A 23,531-nucleotide genomic window follows, 5' to 3' on the forward strand; every position below is an offset into this window, starting at 1 on the left:
GTTCGAGGGGTGGTTTAACCGATCCCCTTGGTTTGCTACCCTGGTGTCCACCTTGATGGGACCCTTAATCATCCTCCTCCTAATCCTCCTCTTTGGCCCCTGCATTCTAAACAGATTGATGCAGTTCATAAAGAACAGACTCTCAGTCATTCAGACGCTTGTTCTCACCCAACAATACCAGAGGGTAAGACAACAGGAAAACAGTCCTCAGAATTCGATTTGAGTAAAGGATTTTACTCAAGTCTAAAAGAAAATGGGGGAAAATGTAAGACCCACCCCATGAGTCTTAACTCAGAGCTGCAACAGGCTTGAACGAGCCCAGGCACGCCCAGATACCTAGGGCCAAGTCACCGTTAAAACTAACAGACCATAAAGGAAAGGAATACAGAACAGACTAGGAGTACCGGATCTGGCAGGAAGGGATAAGCCCCTAGCCCCCGACATTCAGGACGTCCCAGCCCGCACGTACTCTTTTACCATGTTACAACCTCATTCGAATATGATTCAAACCTGCCAATGTGTGTAGCTATACCTTATTACCTCATCATGTGAAATAACCAATCATATGTGAACATGTCTATATGCCTCGTTTAAATCCACCAATCCCCGTAACTATGCATCTGCTTCTGTACGCCCGCTTCTGCTTCCCCAAACCCTATAAAAGCCCCATGCTGGAGCTGCTGGGCGCGCAAGTCCTCCGAAGAGACTGTGTGCCCACAGGTACCTGTGTTTTCCAATAAATCCTCTTGCTGAATGCATCCGAGTGGCCTCGTCTTGGTCATTGGGCGCTTGGGGTCTCCTTCTGAGGGAAAGGTCCTCTCCGGAGATCTTTCACTCACTGTTAAGACTAGCTTTTGAGATTAGACATGTGGAAGGGATGTTGGTCCATGAATATCCTGTCTTAAGCAAGTAGCTAGTATAAAAAAGTTATGTTTTATTATGCTGAGAGTTATCATACAATGTTCACAATCTAAATTCTTAATATTAGTTATAACCCTATCTCCCCAATGCTGATTACCTTTGTGATATATCATAGCTGAAGATCAGATCCAGTCTCTATCAGTCAAGTCTCTGATTTGAGAGTCAGAATCCTGGGAGAGACTCTCCAGTGGCAAAGCAGATGAAGGTGGCATCTCTTCTGATGTTCAGAACATTGCTCTGGGTCTTTGCTTTCTGCTTCCTGTAGGTGTTGTGGCGTTCTAGGGCTGTGACTGGTTATCGTGTGTGAGTGATGTTACTGGGTTCTGGTTATCAAGTTGGGTGTAGTAGGGATTCTGATGAAGTTCTTTGTACATGTCTAAAAGGCATTTTTACTATGTTTATTACATGCCTTGTGAACATATTCGAGGCCTGAAAGGCAAGTAAAACCTTGATTGTATTGGACATTCCAAAATGTTGGACACATCAGAGCCATGAGATATCTTCTAAGTAGATCTGCACATGAGTGAAACCAGCCCAGGGGAGAGAACTATTTTGTAGGTAGAAAAGATAGAATTGTGGAGATATCTAAGCATTCTGACATAGGACTACATAATTTGAAGATTGCCCACTGGCTGTTGGTCATAATTTACTCCTCCAGGAATTCGTCACTGTGCCCCATTCCTCCCTTTGGTAATGGTAATGCATTTTCTGTGCCATTGATTGCTGGAAATATACAATTGTTCTTTTGCTTTTGCTTTTACAGTTAAGACGTTGCTTTGAATCACCGTAGAGACTTTGAGATTTTAAACAAATTTGAAAGTAAAAGACTGAAAACTTTTTTCTAGAGTATTTTATTGGTTATTTTATATATTTACATTTCTAATATTATCTCCTTTATTTCCCCTCCAGAAACCCCCTATCCTCCCTCCCTCCTGCTTCTGTGAGGGTGCTCCCCAACTCTCATAGGGGAATGCTAGGTCATTGATGCTGGGGCATCAAGCCTTCACAGGACCGAGGGCCTCCCTTCCCATTGAGGGTAGATAAGGCCATCCTCTACTACGTGTGCAGCTAGAGCCATGGGTCCCTCCATGTGTATTCTTTGGTTAGTGAATTAGTCCCTGGGAGATCTGGGGGATCTGGTTGGTTGATATTGCTGTTCTTCCTATGTGGTTGCAAACCCTTCTAGCGTCATTAGTCCTTTTCCTAACTCCTCCATTGGGCTCCCCATGCTCAGTCTGGTGGTCAGATGCAGACATCCACATCTGTATTGGTCAGGCTCTGGCACAGACTCTCAGGAGACAGCTAAATCAGGCCCCTGTCAACAAGCATGTTTTGGCATCAGCGATAGTGTCTGGGTTTGGGGTCTGCATATGGGATAAATCCCAATCAGGGAGTAGTCTCTTGATGACCTTTCCTTCAGGCTCTACTCCACTCTTTGTCCCTGTCTTTCCTTTAGTCAGGAACAAATCTGGGTTAAATTTTTTGAGATGGGTGGGTGGCCCCATGTCAGAGCCTCCTGGGTCCCATGCAGTGTTTTACCCACTTGTCAGACCCTTCTGGGTCCCTTGCATGGTTTGACCCCTGCTGAGCTCTGCTGATGCATGTGGAAGCCTTTTGATCCTAACAAAGGAGCAGTCTGGTCCAGTAGCAACACACCTGGGCAATGGTCAATTCCTTCCTATCTTTTGTCTCCCAGTCTTTTGTTTTGAGATTTAGGCTGGTTTTCCTGGATTTCTCCCCAGAAAATTGGGAGCATGTATTGGGTCTTTTGTTACCGAAGTCTTGAGCTGAGGTTTCCCACTGTGCTTCCTAGATTTTTCCACCTGGTCAACTTGGGGTATATACTCAAAAATAAAGCTACAGAATGGACATTCTTTCTTAACACGAATAACTCGCACACGCATGCACACGAATGTGTGTGTGTGTGTGTGTGTGTGTGTGTGTGTGTGTGTGTGTGTGTGTGTGTGTGTGTGTGTGTTTTAATCCTGCAGGCTTAAGCCCGGTTCTCGTGCCGTGTTGGTGTGGGCATCGAAAAATGGAGGTTCCACCGAGATCGGGAAAGAGAATGTCTCCTGACAGGTTGTCCCGGGTAGCCGACTGGCGAAGAAGCAGGGACATATTGGGGTAAGATGGGGTAGAAAAGGCCTGGTGATTTGGGATAGCGTGAGTAAACTTGTACAAAAAGGACAAAGAAATGGTAAAGTATTTTGAGTATGTGTTTTTTTAAGAGTTTACTCTTTGGACCCTGACTAGAGACGTTTGCCCCCCAGGACATGAGAGAGAATGAATGGTTTGGGGAAAACAGTTCTCCCAGACTCTCCAGACTCTCTGTGGATGCTTTGGAAAGAAAAAGGAAACTTTTTCTATAGCTTCCTAGGAACAGAAGGAAAGGCAGACGTCCTGCCTCTGCTGGCTCCTATTGGAGAAAAATGCTTATTTCTGGTTCTGTTCCATAGGTAGGGATATCTGGGTCCTTTGGTGGACACCATCTAGATTTTGCCTCTGTCTATTGTCTGTCCTTGCTGCACCTAAGCTGGCCATGTCTGTCAGTTTATGTCTGGTTTTTTGTTTCTGTTGCTGAAATGTTTTATGTTTCATGTTCAAAAGAAAAATGGTAAAAAACGTTATCTGTTGGCTGTTCACACCTTGATTTGGTTTAACTTGTTTCAAGAAAAAGGGCAAATGGGTATGAAAAACAATGACTTTATGAAACTCATAGGCAAAATGGATGGAACTCGGAAAATATCATCCTGGAGGAGGTAACCTAATCACAGAAAACACACATGGTATGCATCATTGATAAGTGGCTATTAGCCCAAATGCTTGAATTACCACTTTTAGATGCACAGAACACATGAAACTCAAGACGGATGACCAAATGTGAATGTCTTACCCTTCTTAAAGGGGGAATAAGAATACCCTTGGCAGGGAATAGGAGGCAAAGGTTAGAACAGAGGCAGAAGGAACACCCATTCAGAGCTTCCGCCCACGGTGGCCTATACAGACAAGGCAGCCACCAAACCAGATAAGATGGATGAAGCAAAGAAGTGCAGGTCAACAAGAACCGGATGTAGATCTCCTGAGATACACAGCCAGAAAGAATACAGCAAATACATAGGCTAATGCCATCATTAAACCACTGGGAACTGGAGAACAGAAACCCAGTTGAAGGAATCTTAGAACGGCCTGAAAGAGTTTGAAGAGGCTTGAGACCCTATAGAACAACAATGTGCTAACCAACGAGTCATGACTAAGCCACTCACCAAAGACTATACATGGACTGACCCTGACTCCAACTGCATACGTGAATAAATGACAGCCTAGTAACAGCACCAGTGGAAGGGTGCCTTTGGTCCTGCTAGAAGACTGAATTCCCCAGCGAACGGATTGCTGGGGGGAGAGTGGGTAATGGGGGGAGGATGGGGAGGGAAGCTGATATAGTAGGGGAGTGGGAGGGGTTAGGGGGATATTGCCCCAGAAACCGGGAAGGGGAATAAGAATCGAAATGTAAATATGAAATACTCAAGTTAATAAAGATTTAAATAAATAAATAAATAAATAAATAAAGGAGCAAATGAATAAAAAGCAGTTTCAATCAGCCTTTGGAGCCCTGCACCTGTAGCTGGGAGCCTAGGTCAGCTAGAGAAACTGCCCGGGGCTGAGCATCTGCCTGAGCTGATCTTAAAGGCACCAGCAGCTCCTCAGCTTCTACGGTAAGGAAGTTGATGGCTGTTTCTCTTAGAAAAATCCCTGACTTATTACTGGACTTAGCAAGTGACAAAATGCTTCTCTTAAAATTACAGCTAGAAAAAGTAAAAATGGTGTTTGGTTGAAATATTAAAGATATTTGTAGCCACTTCAATTTTGTTTTTGGTTGGTTTTAAATGTATAAATATGCTCGACATGTCTTGCTTATAGACTATTGGCTTTTAAGTTATTGGACATGGTTAAAAAATTGTAACATTGGTAACAGAAAGTTGGCTTAAAACTGGTAATTTGGATGGAGTCATTCTAGACAACGTGTGGCATGAGCCAACCTAGGGAAACAGTTCTAAATTGAGATAATATTTTTATGAAATTCTTATCCTACAAACCAGGCTTCTAAAAAAATTTAGGGCAATGTCTCTTTGTTGAGGTATTGGAGACCGCACCATCGTGTGTTCATATGTAGGAATTGGCAGTCAACCAGCATGAAGGACAGACTCGGTATTTTGGAGACCAGATTTTGGAGGTTAGATTTTGTTTGTTGGAGGTTGAGTTTTTGCTTTCCAAAGTTGTGCTTGTGCTCTGGTGTTACAAGGAGAAATTAAAGATTGTGGTTAAGGATTGCCAGTGTTACATTGACTAACTCAAACTTATTTGTAATTAAGAAAAATAATCAAACAGGTAGAGATTGTCACAGGATTTACAAAGGATTGATGAGGCTATGGAACTTGTGAGAGCACTACAGCCTGTTTCTTTACTCCAACTGCCATTTCAAGATAGATTTAGAAGATTGTTTTTATGCAATTTGTTTACATCCTGGCAATTGTGAGGAGTTTTCATTTAGTGAGGTTGCTTATAATTTTAGAGAGTCCATGAATTGATATCATTAAAAAATTTTTTACAAAAGAATGGCTAATAGACTTATATTATGCAATTTTGTCGCTGCTTCAATGTAAGAAGTTAGAACTCTGAATCTTTCAGTGTATATCGAAATTTTTACTGCAAACCTTTACTCTCACAATGAGCTTTAATATTTGGCAAGTGGCTGTTGCTCCAGAAAATATTCAATATTCCTTTTTAATATTTGAAATTAATTTTAAGCTTCTAAGGATATGTTAATTCGCTAAGTACCTCACCTTACCAGAAGACTTAAGCCTTTGTTTGATATCCTCATTGGAGATAAAGCTTTTGTTGTGTTAACACAGAATTGTAGGCTAGAGTCCAGGAAGTATTTTACAAAGAAACCAGGTCTCTTTTTGGTTGGGAGACCTTTAATGACTGCTTCTATTTCTTTATGAGTTATGGAGTTGTGTAAATGATTTATCTGTTCCTGATTTAACTTCAGCACCTGGTAGCTGTCTAGGAATTGTCCATTTCCTGCAGATTTTCAAGTTTTGTTGAATATAGGTTTTTGTAGTAGGATCTGATGATTTTTTGAATTTCCTCTGATTCTGTAGTTATGTCTCCCTTCTCATTTCTGATTTTGTTAATTTGGACAGACTCTCTGTGTCCTCTTGTTACTCTGGCTAAGGGTTTATCTATCTTGTTGACTTTTTCAAAGAACCAACTTTTGGTTCTGTTGATCCTTTGTATGGTCCTTTTAGTTTCTACTTGGTTGATTCTTCCATTGTTGGTGGGATTGCAGGCTGGTACAACCATTCTGGAAATCAGACTGGAGGTTCCTCAGAAAATTGGACTTGAAACTGCCTGAGGATCAACTATACCTCTCTTGGGCATATACCCAAAAGATGCCCTAACATATAACCAAGACACGTGCTCCACTATGTTCATAGCAGCCTTATTTATAATAGCCAGAAGCTGGAAAGAACCCAGATGCCCTTCAACAGAGGAATGGATACAGAAAATGTGGTACATCTACACAATGGAAGATTACTCAGCTATCAAAAACAATGACTTCATGAAATTCGTAGGCAAATGGTTGGAACTGGAAAATATCATCCTGAGTGAGGTAACCCAATCAGAGAAAAACACACATGGTATGCACTCATTGGTAAGTGGCTATTAGCCCAAATGCTTGAATTACCCTAGATGCACAGAACACATGAAACTCAAGACGGATGATCAAAATGTGAATGCTTCACTCCTTCTTTAAAAGGGGAACAAGAATACCCTTGGCAGGGAATAGGGAGGCAAAGTTTAGAACAGAGGCAGAAGGAACACCTATTCAGAGCCTGCCCCACATGTGGCCCATACATATACAGTCACCAAACTACATAAGATGGATGAAGCAAAGAAGTGCAGTCCGACAGGAACCGGATGTAGATCTCTCCTGAGATACACAGCCAGAAAGAATACAGCAAATACATAGGCAAATGCCATCATTAAACCACTGAACTGAGAACAGAAAGCCAGTTGAAGGAATATTAGAAAGGCCTGAATGAGCTTGAAGAGGCTTGAGATCCTATATGAACAACAGTACCAACAACCAGAGCTTCCAGGGACTAAGCCACTACCCAAAGACTGTACATGGACTGACCCTGGACTCCAACTGCATACGTAGCAATGAATAGCCTAGTAAGAGCACCAGTGGAAGGGGAAGCCCTTGATCCTGCCAAGACTGGATCCCCAGTGAACGTGATTGTTTGGGGTAGGGTGGTAATGGGGGTAGGATGGGAAGGGGAACACCCATATAGAAGGGGAGAGGGAGGGGTTAGGGGGATGTTGGCCCGGAAACCGGGAAAGGTAATAACAATTGAAATGTAAATAAGAAATACTCAAGTTAATAAAGATGAAAAATAAAAAAAAATATAGCAGTGTGGGAAGATGGTCATGTACCTTTAGATGTCTCAGGAACTGAAAGTTCAGAGACAGAAACGTCTCACACCATCATGATCCTGATAAACTGAATGGCTGCGATGAATTCAACTGTGGTATCCATTAACTCCCAGTAAATAGGAGAGAAATTAATTACAGTTACTAACAACATGACTGTTCCAGGAAAGCCCTTCCCCGCTTTTGGAAAAGTTTTGTCTAGCATGATTCAAAAAAGTAGTGATTCTTTTAGAAAGATCATAACAAGTTCCAACAAGTTGAACAAACTTATCAAGAGTTAACTATGGTTACAAAAGTTTCCTTATTAATCTGAGTGGCCATAAATGTAGAGTTTAAACTTTATTATGACAAAGATAAATGATAAATGCATACCTGGTGCCCACAAATCTGACAGTATGACTACAGTTTTTTAAACTATTGTTGGCAATTGAGAACTATTTCCTAGACTGTATGTTTAGCTTTCCTTTCTACAAGGGACATTTGGTGGGGTAATGAATAAGAGCTGGATGATTGCCAATTATGATATACCTGTTCTAACTGCTTAAATATACACCAAGAAGTAAAGATTTTTGTAGCAGCACCAAGAGAAAAATAAATAAATAAAAAGATAAAACTGTAAGATATTTGGAAAGAGACATTCTATTTTTTTAAAAAAATAAATGATAGTGGATAAAAAAAAGAAACCTGGTGAAACATACCTTCTTCCAAACATCAATTAAATTGGTTATTACAAAATACTGATATTTGGCCTATTACATATACAAATTTTTCAGGCAAAATTGATAATTTTACTCTTTACATGCTTTTGTATTTCCTGTAAATTTGTGCATGCAACCCATAGAAAATGTGCTTATTGTGTTTATAGGTGGTTCATCTAATGAAAAGGCTGCATATATGATTGGATCATTTGTTTATTCTCTTGAGATTCCACTTGCTTCAGCACAGATTATTAATTTATGAGCTGTAGCCACTGTTGTTTTAAATGTTAAAAAATCAAGCTTTCAATTCATATACTGATAGCCAATATGTGGCTTGTGGTTTACAATTGATTAAAAAATGTTCCTTTTTTAGATACTACTAACCCTCAAATTTTACAGTTACTTAATGCTTTATCAGAGACAAGTTTTCTACATGAAATCAGTGAGTGATGATTTCAGTGTGAATGTCTGACAACTCACTGTCCTTTCAGTTCTCTGCCTCAGACAACTAAACAAAACCATAGATTCATACTTAGCTCTTTAGAAATGGTAATGGAGTTGATAGCACACCCTCAGGAAAAGAGGAAGACTCCATTTGCTTACTCTCAACTCCCAGCCTTGCCCTGCCAGCTCAGGGATTTCTAAGTAAGGCTGAATCTGGACAACATTTACAGGATTTGGCATTTCTAATTAATGCCTAATGTTTGGGTAAATAAAGCTTGTGAGGGCTAAAGAGATGGCTTAGTGGTTAAAAGCACCAAAGTACTGTCTTTATAGACCATTTAAGAAGCAAACTGGATTGCCTGGACCCTTGCAAGGGAGGCAATGATACCAGCAGATTATAGGCCTTACATAGGAACAATTAGTTAAACAATCTCATTCTTTATATGACCAAAGCAATAATACTGGAGACAATAATTTGGTATACAAGTCAAATTATAAATACAAGTGCTCAGTGTCCTCAATTTCTTCCTGTATCACAAATAGTGTTAATCCTTGATGACTTATCTTAATAAATAATATCTTAACAATATCTTAATAAATAAAAAGGGAGAGTTATCCCTGTGTGCAATATGATTATTTAAATAATGCTCTTTTTATTTCAATTTTAACATTTGGATGCCAAGGAACACTCTGAGTGTTTATGGCACCCTACAACTAGGCATACTTCTGCTTAGATGAAATAGAAAGATCCACATATCGGCATATGGCATGATCCTGTTCATGGAGAAGAAGGAATGTTTGTGTTTTTCCTACAGGATGCTACAAGAATGTGCCAGCTGCCAGAGTGACTGGTGAGACATGCTGATCCTGAGAGCATGAAGATTCAGCTCTCATGGTTCTTGTCCCTGGAGTCATTCCTGTGCCCTTAAAGGAAAATGGAGGATTCCCCCTCATCTTTTGTCATCACAGAGATTCTGGCATTGCTGTAGTCATTGTTACTGCCACGCGTGTCCTGTCCCACCACAGCCTGCTCTCCGACCCTCTGCGCACTGCTGCATGCTGGAGAAGACTGGACTCCTGCCCTTACCCTTGCCCCTCCTCATTCCCCTGGTGACTGTTGCCCCAGTGACTGGTGTTGCCATTTTGCAGTCTGTGGCTTCACAGGAATGCCATCTGCGTGAAGCTGCTGGAGACCAGGGAACTCTGCCTTGGTTATGTGGATCTCAGACATGGTTGCATTGCCTGCCAGTTGTTCCAGAGAAGGATGGCCGATCCTAAACTGTCATGGGAAAGACTCTGGCATTTTCACTGCTATTGTAGCAGCCATTGCTATTGCAGCCACTGGGTCTACAGTGTCTGGAATTACCCTCCCCCAATCTATTGTTAGGCAAGCACAGTGGGTTAACTTTCTGGAGTAGTTGCTGACTATTGGGAATTCTAAATTTTAATACAAGAACAGCTTGACAATGGTTGTCTGTGTTATGGCCCACCCAAGTTTCGGCCCTAGGGCCCTTGTGCTTCTTATCACATGCACAAACAACACTCCCAGTCTGGGGCAGCAAGCAACTAAGCAGGTGTTGTTCTCCTTGGTAGGAGACAAACCTTCTGCCCAAATTGGGCTCAGCCGTCATGAGAAGCAGTTAGCTAAGGATGGGCAACTCTTTGGGACCAGGCATTGCCTAAGACAGGAAATTCTGAGACGGGCAGAATTTTCCAGAGACCAGAAAGAGGCTTGATATCTCAAAGTGTCCTAAGAACAGGTGGTGCCTAAAAATAATATAGGGGGACTTGCTTAATAAAAAAATAAAATAAAATAGGTGGACTTCTCAGAGCCTCCTGGGTCCCCTGCAGTGTTTCACCCCCTTGTCAGACCCTTCTGGGTCCCTTGCATGGTTGACCCCTGCTGAGCCCTGCTGATGTATGTGGAAGACTTTGTTCCTAACAAAGGAGCAGTCTGGCCCAGTAGCAACACACCTGGGCGATGGTCAATTCGTTCCTGTCTTTTGTCTTCCCAGTCTTTTGTTTTTGAGATTTAGGCTGATCTTCCTGTATTTCTCCCCAGAAAATTGGGGGCACGTATTTGGTCTTTTGTTACCGAAGTCTTGAGCCGGGGTTTCCCACTGTGCTTCTTAGATTTTTCCACCTGGTCAACTTGGGGTATATATTCAAAAAATAAAGCTACAGAATGGACATTCTTTCTTAACATGAATAACCCACGTGTGTGTTTTTTAATCCCATAGGCTTTCGCCCGGTTCTCGATGCCGTGTCGTTGTGGGCATCGACAGCCCCATCCTTCAAATTGTGGCTGTGCAACCTCTAGATATGAAGTCCACAGGTCTCTCCTTTCTTAGGTAATGTCATCCCCATTGGATCCTGGGAGTCTCTTGCTTTCCTAGCATATGGTACTTTATGGTGACTACCCCCACTTCTTTATCCCCATTGCTACACATATCCATTCAATTTTCTAACCCTCGGTACATCTCCCCCATCTCCTCTCACCTGATCCTGCCACTTGTTCCCCTCCTCCTCTCTTCCTTCCAAGTTCCTCCCACCCTCTACCTCCTCTGATTATTTTGTATCCCACTTCTAAGTAGGACAGAATTATCCACACTTTGGTCTTCCTTCTTGGAATTTATATGGTCTGTGGGAACCAAATAACCCTATTAAAATGGAGTAAAAAGCTAAACAAAGAATTCTCAACTGAGGAATCGCAGATGGCTGAGAAGCGCCTAAAGAAATATCCAACATCCTTAATCATCAGGGAAATACAAATCAAAACAACCATGAGATTCCACCTTACTCCAATCAGAAAGGCTAAGATCAAAAACTCAGGTGACAGTTGATGCTTGCAAGGATGTGGAGAAAAAGGAACACTCCTCCATTGTTGGTGGAATTGCAAGCTGGTACAAACACTGTGGAAATCAATCTGAAAGTTCCTCAGAAAATTGGACCTGAAGACCCAGCTATACCCCTACTGGGCATATACCTAAATGATGTTCCAACATATAACAAGAACACATGCTCCACTATATCCATAGCAGTATTATTTATTATAACCAGGAGCTGGAAAGAACACAGATGTCCTTCAACAGAGGAATGCATACAGAAATTTGGTACATTTACACAATGGAGTACTACTCAGCTATCAAAAACAATGACAATGAAATTCTTAGGCAAGGAACTAAAAAATATCAACCTGAGTGAGGTAACTCAGTCACAAAAGAACAAACATAGTATGTACTCACTGATAAGTGGATATTAGGAAGACTATGGAACCTTTTAAAGTTGGAGTACACCCATCTCGCATTATGATAAGGCTACAATGCTAATCCTATAGGTAACAAGAGTTAGATGTGGTGCTTTAAATGAGAACGGACCCCATAGGCTTGTATGTTTTACCACTTCCACAGTATATTGCTCAGCTGAGAGAACACCCAACTAATATCTGCTAAAATGACAAATTGTACAGGATTCTAATCAGAGGAAAAGGAAATACACAAATAAAAATACTGCATCCAGGCTTCTAGGTGTATGACTGACACAAGTTATGGGCATTTTATCCCAAACATTTCCTTGGGATTGTTAGGCAGCATATAACAGACTGTCAAAATGACTCCCCTATCTTTAACCCAACACCACTCCAACTTTTCCACACATGGTTCCTCAGGACATTTTATGTCTTGTCTCTTAAAGACTCTAAGTTCAACTGATAAGCAAAAGAAGGCACTGTCGTACTATTGAAGTAGAATGATGAACGTCTACATAAATTAGACATGCTTGTCCTCTTGGATCCTACCAGAAGACCTGAGGAACACCTGTATCCCTATGTAATTGGGACCCTTGTGACTACAGTCCTTTTATTCTCTAACCCTTGGAGAATTTTACCTTAGGATCTATGGTAAATCATAACTTTCCTTCATCATGTTTTCTTTCATAGACATGGACTAATTATGCAAGGGACAACTTTAGTGAAGGAGGTAGGTATATAGGTGGATGAATAGGTTTCTCTTTAGCTCATTTGTACTTTTATTTTACAAATATACCTGGGGAATTACTATATGTGCTTTGGAAACATTTCCTACCATATTGGAAGCCTTTCTCTTCTTGACTACTGAGACTCAATAAGCCCAATTCTTCATTCCTGAGACCTTCTCTGCAACTCAGAGGAAGAAGACATCTGAAACTGAAGCATGGACTCAGCCCCAACATTCCTCTCCCATTCTCATACCACCTCAAGAAATTTAACTGGTCTGAAGTACCACACGCCTCCTGGATTCTGACTCTACATAGATATACCATGCCTGATGGATCTCTCTTCCCTATTCTGCTTAGACCACAGTCCCATCATTTCCAATCCTAATTATGAATAACTCAAGGGAGTATTGGTATCAGCAAGGTTGTCCTACTTCAAGACATCATTTTACCAAGAATACTGAGTTAGCACTGCTCCAGGTACACTCAACGGGCCCTCTACTGAGCAAAAAATATAAAGTGGGAGCCTACCACTAGACTCCCAGATCCCAACAAATACCTTCTCCACGTTCTTCAATCTGTGGTCACAAAGTCACTTAGCAACAAGAACCACCTTGACTTGGGAAAAGAAGTTTGTGGGGCTTTTTAAACAATAACTGTGAATGATTTCCTGGGATTTTGAAGACAGTGACCAAATAAGGTGGTGGATGTATGTGCCTTCATCTATATATTAGACAATTACCACTGCTGTTGGTTCAATTGAAAGCAGCTGGCATCACCCATTGTCCAGGCTGTGTCTCAGTGAGGAGCAGTCCCAAACAACCTATGCATAAATTATAGGTTGTAAATGATTGTAATCTGGGAACAAGAAATTTAAAACTGCTACCATCCAGATAGGTTATTGACTTGAACATGAACATGGGCTCCCACAGTCTTCTTAAGATTACTGGGCAAACATTTATGCTCTTTATATCTGTTATAATCTCTCTCATCTCTAAAGCCTATTACCACAATCAATGCATGAATGGTCCCTCATGATATTTTTAGTTACTTTCTCCAAGGAAATCCACTTCCTTCTGGGCAGTTTAACTGTCTTTGTACTCTGTGAGTCATCCAATTACAAATGTCTACAGTTCAATGGGCATACAAGGGAAGGCATTCTGTTGCCACTTAAGTAGAATGCCATACACATATTCATATTCTAGAGATACTAGCTCTCTTGTTTCTTGCAAGGATGGCAGGAGCACAGGCATACCCCTCTCTATATCACTCTGTTCTTTCCCAAAAATATTTGTATTTTCAAAGAAAACATATAAGCTTTTCTTTATTTGGTTTTCCTTCAAGGTGTTTTCCCCATAAGCGAGGGACATAGTCATTGGGAAATAATGGTGTACAAATGTCTTTTCCTCTTCCACATGTGACTTCATACTCTAAACTCTTGCTACCAGACATGCATACATTGTAAGGCATATATAGACTCTCTATTGGAGATAATTGGGGCATATAATCTTTTCTGGATTCCTAGAGAATCAATATTTTCACTTGGCAAATGCATTTTACTACTCAATAGGATGTCTTGCTCTACTTAAGGACTGAGTGTCTAGAAACCTGTCTTCTCATTTTTGAGATCTTGTATACTACCCAGAGGAAAATCCTGTGGTATCCTTTCCATAAAGCCTGGCCACTGCTTTACTTCTCTCCTTCTCTACAAATCACAGTTCATTAAGTCCCTCTTGTGTTGGCAAACAAAATTCCTGAAAGTTGGTGTGCTCTGAGTTTTAACTATCACCCTGCCACAGATTTTGTAAGAGTAGCCTGTCATAGCCCATGCTGTTTAGTCTATTATCTGAACAATCTAGCCATAGGCACAAACACCCATGCACTGGGAAGATTATACGCCTACCCTCAGGAATCCAAGCACTAATTGCCACATCTGTCCACATGGCATCTGGTTGGGAGTCTCCAAAATGCTTCTAGTGCAAACCAAACCTCCTTCCCTGTGTCAACATAGGAATGTCTTTATACTCCTTCTATGCATGTGGTAAGTTGTTGTTATGGCTTTTGCACTCTATGGGGCCTTATTACCTCCCCAGGATGCTACACAAAGTATCTATGGCCCTTCCTCTGTTCATCAACTGAATCCAAGCCACTTCCATGTGCTTAATTTAGGTCCTGTCCTACCCATTCTTCAACTTTGGATCAAAAGCAGCTCGGTAACAGGGTATCCTTGACAATGGAAAGATGAGTGGAAGGTCTTTCCTAAAAGAAAGCCTAGACATTCTACAGGGACCTTGAGCAAGATGACCTAGTAAATAGGTGCCCATCTACATATAATTAGCTATACATGGGTCAGTTCTTGCGGTGTATTTGGTATTAGAGTCATAGACAGTGAAACATGACTGATTGCTGCTATTACCTTGCCTCTTTTTGACACTCTTTCATCCACATATAACTCTCCCTACATTGAAGCTGGGTTAGGGAGTCTTGGGCTTCTATCTGACCCCTTTGCTGAATGGTCCTTGATCTAGGGGTAATCCTCCCCATCATGGACTTATTTGGAACTGTTACAAAATGGTCAAAACTGAAATAGAACCTGTACAAAGGGAGCCTGGGGAAGAATTTGGAGGGGGAAGGGGCCTTAGAAGCCTATAAGTTGTCCTACCTGCACGTACCCCTCCTGGTTAGGACAGAGAACCACCCCTGTGGTCCCTGCAATTCCATTGATATGAGCTATTTGTCTCTTCTAATAGTTTTAATTTTTATTCTCTCTCCTCATGTCAATCTGTAACTTATTGTCAGGATGAGGGCTATAAGTGTTACTACTGTGTTTAAGACACCAAGGGTCTCTGATTGCACTCTCAAGTGTCTGCCATATTGGTCTCTGACTGGGGTCTGTAAATTATTTTTTGTGACTCCCATGATCTAAGGTACTTTTATCCTCATGTGGCTGATCCTTTCATGTCCTCTGTCTCGATTTATATTCTGCTATTGCCTTAACTTACTCTTCAACTGATACTTTAATTTCTTCCTTGAGTGGTTCTTTACACAATATATCCCTCTCTGTATGTCCCACAGAAGGAGTGTGGTAGAAAACTCAAGTGACTACCTTACACCAAAGACATTCAAATATTTCAGGTTCCAGAAAATATACTTTGTGCAGGAATTGGAAGGCCAGAAAACATCTATGGACTGTGTAGGGCCTCTGCATTCAGACATTCTCTTGCTTGCTGATAGAACAGTGTTTCTTAACATTTTGGGTTTCACAACATTTTGGGGGAAGGGTTTACACAACCCATTCATAGAGGTCACATATCAGATATCCTGCATATTAGATATTTACATTATGATTTACAATAATAGCTACATTGCAGTTATGAAATAGCAATGAAAATAATTTTATGATTGGGGATCACCACAACATGAGGAACTGCATATTAAAGGGCCAAAGCATTATGAAGGTTGAGAAGCTTAACTTTTGCCTGCCATCTGATTCCCACTTGGTTCCCCCTATTTTTGCATACACTGGTCTGATAAACCGTCCCAGTCTTAATCAGGGAATTAAGGTATGGGTCAAAGATATGGGTCAAAAATATCACATGGTTGTCGATTTCATCAGACTCTAGGCAACAGAGAAGTATATACAAAGAACCTAAAGTAACCTTCTCTTAAGAAGAAAGTGTAATCCAAAGCCCCAGGAACAAAACCAATGGGTCTAGGGACTGATCCCAGGTCAGTAAGAAATCACCATATACAGAATGGGATGCTCAGATTAAAAGTATTCCAGAGTCACGTTAAAGCATAAAAATATAGATACTGATACTGTAATTTCATGGTGTTAAAATTCCGACTAGTGCTTTTACACAAGACCCTATGTCCAAGAGTGAAACAGGGTGGCCAGGGCTACCAAGTATGGTATATGTACACTTTGTACTCATGCCCTAATCAAGCTTCTAGAGACAGCAGGGCATAGAAGAATGTGGGCAGCTTCTATAAGAGACACAAGCACCCACCTAAACATGGGGCTAGCTCCAATAACGTCTTCAACCCAGGACGATGGTAGATCTGATATGAACACAGGAAACAAAACCTTACCCAGATATGTGCACCTGGGTTTCTGGTTCTCAGGCAAATCTAGATTTCAAACAGAGAGAAAAGCCACCAATGAAACTGTTGTTTGAACATCTTGTACATAGATCACAGACTGTGCCATCAGGTAACCTCATTGAGAACTGAAAGCTGAAGCCAACTTCCCTAGCTCCCTGCATCTCTTGAACAATAAGCTATAGAACAGTGCTTCTTAATTTGTGGGTTGCTACCACAATATGAGTCATATTATCAGATAACCTGCATATTAGATATTTACATTATGATTCGTAGATACAGAAAACTTAGTTATGAAGTAGCAATTGTAGTGGCTATTCCTGGTTGTGAACTTGACTATATCTGGAATCCAGACTTGGAAGATTCACCTGTGATCCAGATCTTGAGGTTAGCATATACAAGTTTCTGACCTGTATCTTGGCATGGAGATCTTGAGGCATAGTGACTATGAATTCCAGGAGACTAAGGCAAGGAGATTTGAGTTCAAGGTCATCTGGGACAAAGCAAGCTCCAGATCTAGGTGTGGTAGTACGCACCTTTAATTCAGGCCACACCTTTTTCTGGAAACCTACATAAGTACATTGGAAGAAGGAAGATTCTATCTCTTCTTTACCTACCTGCCTTGTGGGTCTGAGCAACTGCTAGATTCTTGGACTTCCATTCATATTCACAGCTGCTGCTGACCATTTTTCGGGAGTTAGACTACAGACTGTAAGTCCTCAACAAATTACCTTACTATATAGAGACTACCAATAAGTTTTGCGAATATAAAGAACCCTGACTAATACAGCAATCAAATATTTTTATGGTTTTGGGCTGAATTTTTTGAGGAAATTTATTAAAGGACTAAAGTGTTCAGAAGGATGAGAACCACTGCTGTAGGAGAACCTAACCTAAAAATAAAAAAAAAAAAGACAAAAAAAAAAAAAAAAACAAAGAAGAAATACCACATCCTAGTTGTGACCTGTGTGCCTGGCATGGACAATGATACTGACCATCTCTTTGAGATCTCCAAGAATCCACTATTGTCTTGTTTTATTTCACAATCTTTTACTTATTCCTGCCTCAACAAATCAACAAACAGAACCATAAACCCTTAGGGTATTTTTATTTTTCCAAAGGTCTTCAAGAGCTTGTGAGACTTGTAATGTTTTTACTCAACAGACACCTAGATAGTCATGCTGTGAGTGAGAAAACATGTAAAGGAAGCACCAGGACACCATTTACTAGAGTGATAGTCATGTAGATGCATTCCAGAGACACTTGTTCTTATGTCTCCCACAAACTTCCAGAACTACACAGACACCTAGCTTACTCAGTTCCTTACTGTGTCTTCCATAAACAGATACATGCTTTCCTCATCTAGTTTTCCTAAGTCATTATGATAAACTGGATTCAGAATGCTTTTCACTACCCCAGGGGACTCCTCCTTTCACTTAATGACTGAAAGTCCCTGTAAGATATTTTTCTCTAAGTTCTAAACACCACCAGTCCAGACACTCAAATGGACTGACCTGCTACAACCCACATGGTTCCAACCCAATCATCTGAGTCACCAGGGCACAAGAACAGACACAAATACTGACAAAGTAGGACTCATCTCCTCTTGGACGCCATCACTTCTTACCACTTGTGCCCACCTCCAGCCATCCTGCTGATGGCAAGGACCCTAAAGCACATCAATTACAAACCAATAATCATCCTGCTCTCTGTGAGCTTAGCACTGTGCTTCAGCAACTGCTTCATACATGGTGTGATCTACCGTAGCCTCTGGTCTTTCCAAGGCCCTGGTTCCTCTCCAGTGGGCATACAAAGAATATACACCATACACCCTATTTACAGGTTCCATTTATCCCAGCTTCTGTCATAGTCTACAGATACCTACTGTAACCATTATATTGACTGTGATCCCATAGAAGCTTGGTCATCTTTGCATTGGAAAGGAGGGTTGAAGGACTTTGCTAGCCCCAGTCCTGGATACAATTCTGTGATCTTGAGAAGTATTGCCCAGAAAGGGTGTGTGTGCTAGTAATAGCAGGTAGTCCTGGGCCAGCTACTGCAGGGAGCAAGACATACTCGTTAATGCAATCCACACAGTAGTGCTCCTAACTCATTTCTTCAGGGAACACTGATGTCCAGGAACAATCACTGCTGCTTCTATGCATATTCACCCAGACTAAAAAACACTGTGTTTTGATGCTTTCTGTTTCTAGAATACTACAGGTACATTCTATCATGGCAATATTTTCCAGCTCACTTAGCTTGGGACCAAGATATAGTTCTCTTGCAGACAACTTAGTAGTAAATAGAGAAAGGATGGACAGAGAATGCGAAATTACTGGGAAGGCAGGATGTGCACTTAAGAGAGTTGCATGGAAATATCAGTATTTTCACAGCCCTTTGAGAAGAAGCAAGAATATCAAAGGCAGGATGTGACTGCAAGAGGTGAGCTGTGTATGGAGTTGAGGAGGTGAAGAAAATCTAGGAATGCTGTATAAAACCTAGTATACTGGGAACTCACATGGTTTCTTTTTGGAGAGGAAGTGAGCCCAGGCAAGTCTCCATATCTCTCAAGCCTAGATGCAGACTCTTGGGCAGTAAGCAACTGATATCCATGCCGAATATTAATTTCTGAGTCTAATGAAGCCTATGTTTTCTTTTTCTAACAGGTAAAGAGCTCAGAATTCCTAAGTGATGCTGGAGATTACAACATTGGTCATCAGGACCTTGGCTCTACAAGTACTCCAAAGAGTGCCTGAGACCACTACACTGTTCTTCAGGAAGCAGAATAGGCAGGTTCATAAACATGCCAAGAAAACCATGAGGATCTATTTGGAAAAAATGCCAACAGTTACCTGCCACAAAGTTGTTTTTCACTAACTTAGTTGGTTTAGACAGAGATGTGATTCCCAGCCCGAGCCATGGTATCTGCCCTAAGGATCAAAAGCACAAGAGGGCTTTCATTTGCACTAAAATGAGATACTCCATTATGGGAAGAGTACCACCTCAGTACACTAGAACCATGCATACAAAAATGGTAAAGGATCCCCATTCCTAGATATAATACAGGTCAGAAGCCTTAGAACTAAAACAGTAGAACCTAGGACAGAAGACTAAACCTGGACTTCATATTGGCAAATTTTTGACTTGTGCATTGGTTCAAGATCCTAAACTGTCATCTAAGCCCCAGTATCAAGGGTGAAGCACATGGCAGTTAGGATGAGAAAGTTGTAGCCAACTTTGTAGAAAACAGAGGGTGTAGAAGGAAGGAAGCTGCTGCATGCAATAAAAACATCTGCCTTAAAAATAGCTCCTGGCTCTACTGCAAGGTTGCTGATGCCAAGAGGGTCTATAGGAATTCCTGGACAGAGGAGCTCCATTCGCTCCATTCCAGCAACTGGGGTGTTACTTGTTGACTAGAGTGGCCTGAAGACTAGACTGCAGAGCTACACTATGAGTAGCAGGAAGAAAAATAATTAGATAATCTTGAAAGTATAAAAGAAGTATGGTTTTGTGAAACAGAAGTTCCAGACAATTGACCCCTCAGTGATAATCAACAAAGGACTGTGAACATTTTGATAAACTTTTTGAGGAAACAGAGAAGGTTAGCGCCAAATACTTGTGTTAACAGGAGACACAGGGAGATGTAAATATAAAATAGTGGGAATATGTATTCAATGATAATTTTAAAAGTTACTCTAACTTCTAAAGTGCAAGGCAGCAGTTTCAGAACTCTATCAAAAGGGGGTGGGCATTACCTTCAGAATTATGGAGAATTGTTGATAAAGAGGACATAGATGTTAAAGATAAAGATACAAAATAATACTGTATGCCCTTGTCAGGTTAGGATCACAGATTAGGAAATACTACATCTAAATCATTTCTAAAGCAAAGACTATCAAAGTGGAAAATAAAAGTACTTTGATGTTTCATTGATCAATTGAGAACCCACCACTGGTATTCATATCAAAGTAGTAGATGGAGAAAGGACTATCCAAAGATTCATTTCTCATAAGGCAAGCCACATCAAACTCTTCATTAAAAAGTAATGATTTAAAGAAGCCAGCTCACTGCCTTGGTAACAGCTTTCCCTTTCCTTTTCCTTAGATTCACATTGGAAGAAGCAGATTTTCAGACTGTTGTAATCATTTGGAGACCTCAGAAAACCGAAGTTTTTAATTTTTGAGAGATGGAAAGAAATGATGGTTGAAAGTGGACACGTAGAAGTGGGCCTGAACTTATTGTTTGGGCACTATTTAATTCTTTATGAGAGGCCATTTAAATAATCGCATGTTAAGAGAATAACATATGACTGGAAACTACATCTTCGATGAACTTCCCTCAAAAGGCTATGCAGAAAAAAAATGGATTATTTTAAAATACGAGTTAACCAATATGATAGCTCTCATTAGATTTATGTGCTCAAAGTGGACAGAGTATTTACAGAATTAGCATTCATGTATTATTTTTAAATAGCAGATATTTATATAAATGTTAGTCAATTCAGTTTTTAAACACCAATACATCAAAATATTATATATGAAGTGTTAAAAGCAACAATGTCATTATTATATTGTCTGTGCCTAATCCCCAAATCTTTTCAGTTTTCACTCTGTGGTGGCAAGAGATAGTTAAATATGTGGCAACATTTTTCAAGATGTATAATCTTTTAGGAATGAAATTGTGTACTTTAGTATAATGTCAGTATTAATCTGCCTGCATTTATAAATCTTTTATATTTAATTTTATGGACTGGGAGTGTAGTTCACTGGTAGAGTGCTTGCCTAACATATATGGCCCCAGTTTTTATGACTTCAGCAAAGGAATCCAGCACATTTGTTCCCCTGCCTCTTTACTTAATTTCTTTCTACTACAGTCCTGGCATCCCTCCAAAGGAAACTCAAGTTGCCTTTATCTATTTTTTCTTATAGAGTTGGACAACATGCTAAGGAAAAGTCATAAAAGGAGGGAGTTGAACAATTGGTCCTACCACTTAGATGTACTCACAAACACAAATGCACAGAAGCACACATGCATGCACATGGACACGCATCTGTGATGCACACACACACACACACACACACACACACACACACACACACACACACACACACACTCCATTCCAACACAGGTATGGCAGGTATTTCACTTAATTCCTGTGGGATTATCATTTTCACTTGGGAAATGCTTTTCACTATAAATCAGCCTTCCTTTAGTCAAAGCCTCCTGTAGTCTCCCTCCTCATTTTTGAGATCTGTCAAAATGTCTCATCAATTATTTCTTAAAAGAAATTTACTGCTCTCCCTGCAACCTGAATATATCCCCATCATTATTTCCTACCCTCTTGACCACTCCCAGACTTAGAAGCCAAATCTACTTAGTGTATGCTGACTCCATGCTACTGATCTACTAGCAAGCTTCTAGAAACCATAAGACATAGAAGAAGAGGGGCAGTTTCCATAGGAAGAGTAGCACCTGCCTCAAAACAGGGCCTATAACAAGAATGATTTTAAACCTGGAAGAAGATGGCTCTGGGATGAACAGAAGGAAACACTCAAGCAGTTGTCTTCATCTCTGGAGAATGTGGTTTCTTAGAAAATAACCCAGAGTCTGATAGGAGAGGACAGCAACTTCCCAAAACCTTTGATCTTCTTGTTTATAGATCCTAAACTCTTCAATAAGGTATCCTGGCTGTGGATTCAAGTGTAAGCTGCTGGACATCTTCCACAGCTCAAATCATCATCTGCTGGTAGCACAGCCAATCAGCATCTGCTGAAATCACAGGTTGTATAGTACTTTCATGTGTGGACAAGGAAATAGCCAATAAAAACATTGCATCCAAGCTGCCACCTGCCTACCTGGCCCTAGGCTTACACATGGGCTCCGAGCCATTTCTTTTGCATTCTACTTACCCTGCCCCACAATGATACTTTATACAAACACAATTCCTCAGAATATTATTATTTCCTTTTCCTTAATATCCAAACTCTTTCTGCAACATGTAATTTTTTTCCTCTGTAGGACACATGGCTAATTATGACAACCTACTGTATGAGGAAAGAATGGCACTATGATTTTATTTAAGTAGACTGATGGCCAGCTAGACACATTCCAGATTCCCCTAGTCTTCATGTCTCCTCACTGAATGTCAGAACCATACCTCTGTCTGGTTCAGTTCCTTGACACCACAGTCTTAGTATCCTCTGAAGTAGCATACACATTAACATCATGTTTTCTATCAAAGAAATGGACCAAATAAAAAGGAACAAAGTCAGTGGTTATGGTAAGTCAATGAATTTGATTCCCACTTGCTTATGTGCATTCACAAAGATGCTGACTCTCACTGACACTCTTTCTCTGTCTCTGTCTCTCTGTCTCTGTCTCTCTGTCTCTGTCTCTCTGTCTTTCTCTCTCTCTCTCTCTCTCTCTCTCTCTCTCTCTCTGTCTCTCTCTCTCATGTTCACTAGAAAAAGACCATTGCACTATCCAGAACAAAGAAGCCTGTCTGAATTGCTTCAGAATTACCATTCTCATGGAAAAGTTTTCACTCCCCAACATAAGGATATTCCTCTGCTTAACTAGAGGTTCATGAGTTCTACCTCTTCGTGCTTGGGAACTTCTTTGCTATCCAGAGGGAAAAGACCACTGTCTGTGTGTACTGGAGACAGCCCTGTCATTGCTTTTTATAATCTTGCAATCCACTAAGCTGAGCCTAAGGAGTCCATTTGACGCTAGCAACCAAACATTTTGAAAAGCTGGACTGATATCAATTCTTACCTATAGCAAGCTACACACTCAAATTGACCTGCTTCACTACACACAGTTTATAGACAACTGTCTGGACCACTTAGCCACAAACAGATGCACATGACTGGACAAGAACAGATTCCTTTCCTC

The 23,531-nt window shown here is 40.8% G+C and overlaps 1 pseudogene; it reads left to right on the forward strand.

Annotated features, from left to right (window-relative positions):
• The window catches only part of LOC116887869, a 23,998-nt pseudogene extending 3,315 nt beyond the window's left edge, over positions 1 to 20,683 (forward strand).
• Positions 20,684 to 23,531: the final 2,848 nt, after the last annotated feature.

The sequence above is a fragment of the Rattus rattus genome, chromosome X (genome assembly GCF_011064425.1).
Source record: "Rattus rattus isolate New Zealand chromosome X, Rrattus_CSIRO_v1, whole genome shotgun sequence".
In the NCBI taxonomy this organism is placed as follows: Eukaryota; Metazoa; Chordata; class Mammalia; order Rodentia; family Muridae; genus Rattus; species Rattus rattus.